Source organism: Euprymna scolopes, chromosome 21, assembly GCF_053919585.1.
Source record: "Euprymna scolopes isolate OS-2025 chromosome 21, ASM5391958v1, whole genome shotgun sequence".
Classification (NCBI taxonomy): Eukaryota; Metazoa; Mollusca; class Cephalopoda; order Sepiida; family Sepiolidae; genus Euprymna; species Euprymna scolopes.
Window position 1 is genome coordinate 81,527,298 of NC_136502.1, and position 9,668 is coordinate 81,536,965.

The window sequence follows — 9,668 nt, forward strand, 5'->3', positions numbered from 1 at the left end:
TGGTTTTTAACTTAAATTCAGATGAACATATCTCGGCTCAAACAAAATTTTATTGATCGAAATAAGCATCATCAGAATCCACACACTTTTACAAACCTTGCGTATTGGTGGTAATGAAGTCGCTGAAAGCGTTTTTGATATCGCTTAGGTTTTTTAAGCATTTCTCATACAGAGAGTTGTTGAGATGCTTGAAAAAGTGGTAGTCAGTAGGTGAGAGATCTGGAGAGTATGGCCGATGAGGCAGAGTTTTGTAGCCCAATTCGTTCAACTTCTGCAGGGTCGGTTTAGCAATATGCGGTCGGGCATTGTCGTGGAGGAGAATTGGGCCTTTTCTGTTGACTAATGCTGGGTGTTGTTGTCGAAGTTTCTGATGCATTTCATCCATTTGTTGATAATAGTTCACCACCGTAACAGTTTCATTTGCATTCCAAAAACTGTAATGGATGAGACCGGTCGCAGACCACCAAACAGTCAGCATGACCTTCTTTTGGTGCAACTCTGGCTTCAGGAAGTGTCGTGGAGCTTCTTTAGAATATAACCACTGAGATGATCCAGTTGTCATAAAGAATTAACTTTTCATTGCAAGTAATAAACCGATCGAGAAACGGGTCGTTCTTTTTGCATAAAAGAAAGGAAGACAACACTTCATAACGGCGTTTCTTTTCATTGCCGTTCAATTCATGAGGCACCCATTTATCAAGTTTTTTTGTCTTTCCAATCTCTTTTAAGCGGTTGAGAATCGTTGTATACGTTATGTCTAATTCAGAAGCAAGTTTTTTAGCAGTTGTGCGTAGATTGGCTTAGACTAAGGCTCTTAATTGATTATTGTCAACATCCGATGACCGACCATTACGCACATCATCTTCAAGGCTCTCGTTGCCTAGTAACGACGAGAGTCTTGAAGATGATGAGCATTCAGTTGTGGTTCCTGGGCCAAATGCTTCGTTGACATCACGGGCTGTTTCAGCAGCTTTTCGACCTAGCTTGAATTGAAATAAGAAAATTGTGCGAATTTACTTTTTTTCAATCTTGTATTAAACGTTCTGAAAAGAAGACAATTAGTTTAAAATGATATCTAAAGTAAAGGTATTATAACGAAATTCATCTGAAAATTCATCGTTTGAAATAAAAATTAAAAATACCGCAAGAACTTTCTTCTCAACCTTATATAAATGATTAAAGTTTTTTTTATCCACATATATACATATATACGCACATAAATATATATATACACACATGCGTACATATATATACACCTATATATACATGTGTCAGTAGGCACTAACCCTATTCAGGTTTCATTGGTTTCCTCCAAAGGAGGAAGTTCCATGGGAGTATGAAATTAACAAGCGGTCCCCAGTTGCATGTATATCCCTGTTAGGGGAGATGACGACGTTAGGTTTTTGCAATTCTTGCAGGGAGGTGTCGACGTCCTCCTATATACAGCGCCTGGAATTTCCAAATTGGTCACCCATTTTAGTAACTTCAGGGATCTGACGGGAACCAGTGTGTCAACATGATTATTTTTTTTATGTATAAAAGAGAAAAGCTATTTTTAAGATCAGATTTTTTTTATTTTAGATACTTAGCGGGTGAATTTCTGTACAAAACATATCTAAGAACACTGCCAGACACATAAATTAGCTTTGTGTGAAATTTGAAAAAGATAGGCTCAGCCGTTTCGGAACCTATGTCGAAGGAACTTACACACACACACAGAGTAACTTTTATCTATTATTAGAGATGTATATATATATATATATATATATATATATATGTTTGCATATGCATATGTATGTATGCATATGTATATATATATATGCACATGCATATGTACATATATGTATACATATGTATATGTATATACATATTTATATATTTGTTTTCTGTGGAAATATTCTTTATTCACTTATATTCCCTTTTCATACATATCAATCCTTATTTAAGAAATTCAATGTAATTACAGAGCATATAATGAATGAATGACAAAAGTCTATTTTTCAAATTTCATGATGTTGACCATCTTACAATTGTAATTCGTTTAATTCCGTTGGCATTTACAATTCTTGACAGTGTCTGTTTCATAGCACAAAATCAGTCACTTAATTATTATATCAATTAGTGAATTTATTTTGCCCTTGACTTATCAGAAGAAATAGCAGCAATCAATCCACCAAAAGGAAATAAAATGCGTTTGGGCTGATTAAAAAATCAGAATATTGGAAGAGAAGCTGCAAATACCTTATATTGTTCTTCCGTTACGTCATTTTTTAAAATAGATTCACTGACTGATATAATAATTAAGTTATTGATTTTGTGCTACGAAACAGGTACTGTCAAGAATTGTAAGTGTCAACTGAATTAAAGGAATAACTTGTAAGATCGTCAACATCATGACACTTGGAATATAGACTCTTGTCATTCATTCATATTTATATATATATATATATATATATATATATATATATATATATATATCCGTACATGTATGTGTATATACATATGCATACATTCATATATACAGATACATACATTCATATATACATATAGATACAATCGCATATACATATGCATACATTCATATATACATATACATACATATATACAGATACATACATTCATATATACAGATATATGCATTCATGTATACATATACATATATATATACAGATACATGTATTCATATATACATATGCATACATTCATTTATACATATACATACATATATACAGATACATGCATTCATATATACGTATACATACATTCATATATACATAGGCATACATATATACAGATACATACACACATATATACAAACACATGCATTCATATATACATATACATACATTCATATATATATATATGCATACATATATACATATACATACATTCATATATACATATGCATACATATATACAGATACATACATATATACAGATACATACATATCCAAGATATATCTCACGTATTGATTGTAAATGAGGACAACTGAACTAGTCTGCCAAATTCAAAATCCATTCTTTTTTTTTCTTTGTTCTAAAATGCATTTAGAAATTTCAATAATATTGACAGTAGACATTGGTTATGAGCATCATTACCCGCTTAATAGTACCATCCTCTCTCTAGCGCGCGCACGTCTCTATACATATATAGACACGTATATACTGTTTAATGTGTCGTGGCGCAGAGGATATTGACATGGACAATGGAATCATTAAATCAAGTTGAAATCTATACGAGTTTTTTTAGTTCCCTTTTACACAAAATCCCTGGGGAAGGATAAGAGATCTTTCTTTCTTTCTTTCTTTTTAGTTTAAGATAAAATTTAAAAAAAAAAGACGAATCTCCTGGTATAGAGCGCATGAGATGGAACACACTTACATACATGTAGATGTATGTAAATAAGGTCTTTAATAAAACATGACACCAATAGCAATGGCCAGTGACTCCCTGTCTGAGAGTACATCTTTCAAACTGCTTGGCCTAACGTTCACAGGAAACATGAGCTGGAACAATTATATTGAAAACATTGCCAGGTCCGCTGCAAAAAAGGTAGGCTCTCTCTACCGTGCTAGAAAACTACTGACACCTGAAAGTATCCTGTATCTCTATAAGACCACCATTCGCCCATGTATGGAGTATTGTTGTCACATCTGGGCTGGTGCGTCTACTACTAGTCTCTCGCTCCTAGACAAGGTTCAAAAAAGAGTTGCCAATCTGATAGGCCCTGAACTGGCATCTAAGCTTCAGCCTCTGTCCCATCGACGAAACGTTGCATCCCTCTGTTTGTTCTACAAGTATTTTAATCGTGAGTGTTCTGACGAACTGCAGACACTTGTGCCCCCACGTCGCAGACACCCTCGACAAACCCGACAGGCAGCTAAATCCCACCCCCACATAGTAGAGATCCCTAGATGCAAGAGATCCTTCTACTCCAGTAGTTTCTTCCCCAGAACCGCTAGACTCTGGAATTCCATTCCAGGATCATGCTTCCCTAACTGTACTGACATGCAGAAGTTCAAGTGCAACGTGAACCGACATCTTGCTGCCCAAATCCCTACAGAGTGCCCCCGTAGTTGCTGACCCTGATAGTAGCCCCCTACACCTGAGTGGCAATGTGCCTTGTTTGGGGTGAAAATGTAATTAAAAAAAAAATTTTTAAAAAATGTATTATTAAATATTTAAAATTGCACATATTTAACTCTTGAGACATCTAATGCCAAAGTTAAGTTCTCCTATCCCCAAACTGTTATACTGAAAACATAATAGAAGACTGTTATTGTTGCATAGGGGTACATATTGGAGACGCATTAACGGGACGTGTATAACGGAGAACAGATAACGATGATAGTGAAGGAGAGACAGTTATAACAGTTCTGTGAACATCATGACGACTATAATGATAAATACGGAGGGAGACGTTTATATCTGACTGGGATGATTCTTGTTAACACATCAATAGAGAATAGAGGAGGGGAGATACATTACTGATGATGGTGGCGAGGATACATAATACTTGAAAGGGTTATACAAAGTTCGTTACAAGATAATGATAAAACATATTTACCTTTCACGTTGGTTGAAACACGACACGAAGACCGCAGTTACAAAATATTAGATGATATCTTTATTATTCAACCGGTGAATGATGATGTCAGGAATTCAGCTTGTATGGCTACATGGTTTGCTTTCCTCCCTTCGCTTCTAAGGGGCTCTCCTCTCGATCTCTCCTGACTCTCATTGACTCTCACTTATCAACTCCAGCTGATTGCCTTTAACTTCGAACCCTCGATCCCTATATTGAGAAATCTCCTTTGTTTATGACGTCAGAAGTGTGTTCCCCAACGTGATTAATTTTCACGTGGATCCACATATGTTTGTCCAACACACATTTGGCAAACAAAGAATCCTCAATTCTAATTGTTTAATATCTAACTTTTTTTTTAAACAATGTTTTTAACCCGCATTGTCCATTCTTTTAACAGACATATTTAATATCCAGATTTCTAAACGGATGGACAATCGACTCTTTTTCCGACATAAACAATATTTAGCTATTAAAAGGGGGTTATACAAGACTTCTTACAAAATATTGATAAACGCTTTTCTGTTCTAAGGAATGACGACATGAGGCAACAGTTACAAACATAGTTGGTTTCTTTATTCTTCATTCGACCGATCGGTGATGTCATGAATTCAAACTTTGATTTACATGGTCTATTTTCCTCCCTTCGCTTCTAAGGGGCTCTCCTCTCCAACTGACTCTCTCTCATCAACTTTAACTCATCAACTGATTTCTAACTTCGAACCCTTAGATTCCTATGTTGAGAAATCTCCGTTTATGACGTCAGAAATGTGGTTTTCAAACATGACTAATTTTCACGTGGCTTTACATATGTTTATCCAAACACACTTTTGTCAAACAAAAGAATCCTCAATTCTAATTCTAATCTATTTTTAAACAATATATTTTAACTCGCATTGTGCATTCATTAAACTGACATATTTAATATCCAGATTTCTAAACGAATGGACAATCGACTCTTTTTCCGGCATAAACAATATTTAGCTATTTTAATAGAATTAACAATGGACTGAAATCCTTAAGATTCCAATTTCCATTATCTTTTAACGCTTGCCTAGAGGGTTCGATTCTAGCCTTTTCCTAATATCATTTTCACTTATCTAGTATGTCTTCTTACTTACATGAGAAGGGTACAGCCCTTTCATGTAACACTATTTGTATATTTTATATCCTAGCTTGCAAATTTTTAGCAACCACGTGTTCGGATATATCTTTCCCAAACTCGAGGTGACCCCTATTTGTATGTTACAATACCACCGAATGAAAGAGAAAAACATTTGAATTTATACATTTATGTTAAAATTTTTCAAAGATAGACGTAAAAGGGCATAGTAAAACATGTAAGGCATAAGGTGATACACAAATGGGTAAAATCACAGACATACTTACAAAAGACAAAATACATTATTTCACCTTACTTTGTTGTGATCTTCTGGGAGTCTATGCAACGTTTACCAGAATGGACTCTATATGACTGCTACTCGGAAAGATGACTAACAAATGCAGTATCTCAGTTTGTGTAAGCCATACAGAATGACCAGCTGGTCGGACAACATCCGATTGATATGAAAGAGTAGCCAGAAAAGAGGAAGAGGTTTTATTTTAACTTCTGCATATGAATGGAAACAGTTTATTTTATTTTCAGGCAGAAGAGTGCATTTCCCTAACATTAGCAAGAATAAATCAAGGAAGATAACTCTGATAATTATGCAAGTGGCTCAATTAAATACGTGTAGGCAACAAAACAAGAGAATTAAAAAAAAAATGACCACTTGTTTTGGGGGGTGGAACATTTGCCTTAAAATGTTGTACAGTGCATGTATATGTAGTACAAATTTTTAATCAGTAGAAAATTAGAAAATTGTCAAATTTAAAAAAAATCAGCATTTGTTGCATGGAAAATAATGTTTGCACTAATATTCATATGAAATAACGTCTCAATTAATGAAATCAAAAAAGAAATAAGGAAGAAAGAAACCGTCTCAAACTTAAACGTTTAAAAAGAAAGAAAAACATATGGATTGGTATAGAAAGAAAATAACAATAGAAAGAAAACGTCTTATGGAAATAGAGAAGATATTTTCTGAATTCATTTCAGATGGTGGGGGATGTCTGACTTGATATTTGCTTTCTTTTTCTGTGGACCAATTAAAGTAGTTCTGATCCACAATTTTTTACTTAATAAAATTTTTATAACAGAATAAACAAATTTATATCGTTGCGACACTGGATGTGCTAATATTTTGGACAAATGGTCGGTTAAAACCAGAAGTCCTCGTCAGGCGACTTAATAAATATTTGCTTTCCACAGAAGAAACTAGTCCTGGGTTTTCCTATGGAAAGCAAGTATTTATTAAGTCACCTGACGAGGACTTCTGGTTTTAACTGACCATTTGTCCAAAATATTAGCACATCTACAGAAGAAACCATTCCTGGGATCTTCTATAGAAAAAAATGTTTCGCAACCATATAAATTTGTTTATATTAATAAAAATATATCTTGCTCTTCTTTTATTGAGCACTAATCAACCTCCTTAAATTCATTAGTTATCACTGGGGCTACAACAACAGCATATTCTTTTCATTGTTTTGACTCTTGAGTGTGTATCCGATAATACCTTATATGTTTTTATATAGATTGATGTGGTTCTCGGTTTATTATATACTCGAGAGTCAAAAGAATGAAAAGAATATGCTGTTGTCACAGCCCTAGTTATCACTCTTGAATACCTTTAACATTTTATACTTGTCATATTCTTTTTTACACGTATCTATCTATATATCTATAAAAGTGAAAGTGTCGGTCTGTCTGTGTGTGTATCTGTGTGTCTGTGTATGTACATTTCCCTACGCAATAACTCTGTCAATTTTTAGTCTACAGACTCGAAATTTGATATACAGGGTATTGAGATTTGAGAAAATTGATGTGATCGGTGTTCGGCCAGAAATGTGGCGATTAAGGGGTCAAAGTTCAACGATTTGACCTTTGTGAACTCTACAAAACTCCTCCAACAATTTTCGGTCTAAACACTTGTAATTTTAGATATAGGTTATTTGGACATGAATCTAACTTAATAACTTGATTTGAGCCCAAAACAATAAATTTTAAGAGGTCATAATAGGGGTCAAAGTTTTAAAAAATTGACTTTTTTTTTGTTCGATATGCATCTCCAAATACCCGGGCAACGCCGGGCAACGCCGGGCATCCATGCTAGTATATTTATAAAAGTGAAAGTGTCTGTCTGTGTGTGTGCCTGTGTGTGTACAGTTCCCTATGTAATAACTTTGTCAATTTTAAGTCTACAGACTCGAAATTTGATATACAGGGTACTGAGATTTGGGAAAATCTTTGTGATCCGTTTTCGGACAGAAATTTCGCTGTTAAGGGTTCAAAGTTCAACGATTTGACCTCTGAGAACTTAATCGCCAAATTCCTGGCCGAAAATGGATTACAAAGATTTTTCCGAATCTCAGTACCCTGTATATGAAATTTCGGGTCTGTAGACTTAAAATTTACAGAGTTATTGCATAGGGAACTGTACACACACACACACACACACACACACACACACACACACACACACACGTTCATTTTTATATATATATATGCTAGCATGGGTGCCAGGGGTTGCCGGAGGTGTATGCTGACCAAAAAAAAAAAAGGTCAATTTTTTACAATTTTACCCCTATTATGACCCCTTTACATTTCTTGTTTTAGGCTCAAATCAAGTTATTAAGTTAGATCCATGTCTACGGAACCTATGGCTAAAATTTCAAGTATTTATACCTAAAATTATCGGAGGAGTTTGGTAGAGTTCTCAATGGTCAAATCATTGAACTTTGACCTCTTAATCGCCAAATTTCTGGCCGAAAACGGATTGCAAAGATTTTCCCAAATTTCAGTACTCTGTATTCGAGTCCGTAGACTAAAAATAAAATTGACAAAGTTATTGCGTAGGGGAATGTACACAAACGTACAGACAGACACTTTTACTTATATATATATATCAGAGACGCCCCATGGGGAAATATTTTTTCTCTTCCTGCTGAACAGTGTGCAACCGAGACCACTGAATGGTTCAAAACTGCAATCGAAGCGCATGTTCCCATGCGGAAATTCTATAGCAAGCCCCACTCTCCTCAATGGTTTACTTCGACTTGCGCGACTGCCATTGCTCAAAGGCAGCATGCATTCCGCAGGTTTAACCGACATAAGTCCAGTTCAAACAGACAGAAGTACATAGAAGCTAGAAGTAACGTTCAGAAAGAAATAGCGACAGCTAAGAGGGAATTTACGGAAACCACTAAAAAACGCATCGAAGCACAAAAACTAGGAACTCGTGACTTCTGGAAAATCTACAACAGTGTAGTAAATAATGGGCAATCAACAATTCCCCCACTAACCAACAATCACGAGGTTCTTTGCTCAGCAACCGAGAAGGCTAACATGCTTGCCAGTCGGTTTGCCTCAAACTCCACACTGGACCCTCTAAACCACCCCCTACCTCAATTTCCTATGCGGACAGACGCCATGCTAGACGATCTGATAATCACCCCTGCTCAGGTGCATGCTATCATAAAAAACCTTGACACTTCAAAAGCATGTGGACCCGACCTAATCCCAGCTGTGCTATTAAAAAAGTGCTCAGCCGAAGTAGCTCCAGTTCTCTCCAAACTCTACAACAAATGCCTTAATGAATCTTGCTTTCCGAGCTGTTGGAAAACTGCTTCTGTGGTACCAGTATTCAAGAATTCTGGCGAAAGAACTGACCCATTAAATTATCGCCCTATTAGCCTCCTCCCACTTTTTGCCAAAATATTTGAGACCTTAATTAACCATGCTCTAGTCCAGCATCTTACAGATGCTAAACTTCTGACCGACCATCAATATGGATTTAGACAAGCCCGTTCCACAGCAGACATCCTCACTGTAATCTCTGAACGCATATACCATTCACTGGACAAAGCGGGAGAGGGCAGAGCGGTAGCTCTAGATATATCTAAGGCTTTTGACAGGGTATGGCATGAGGGTCTCCTCAGGAAGATTAGATCTTACGGTATCACTGGTAGAATACTTAACAT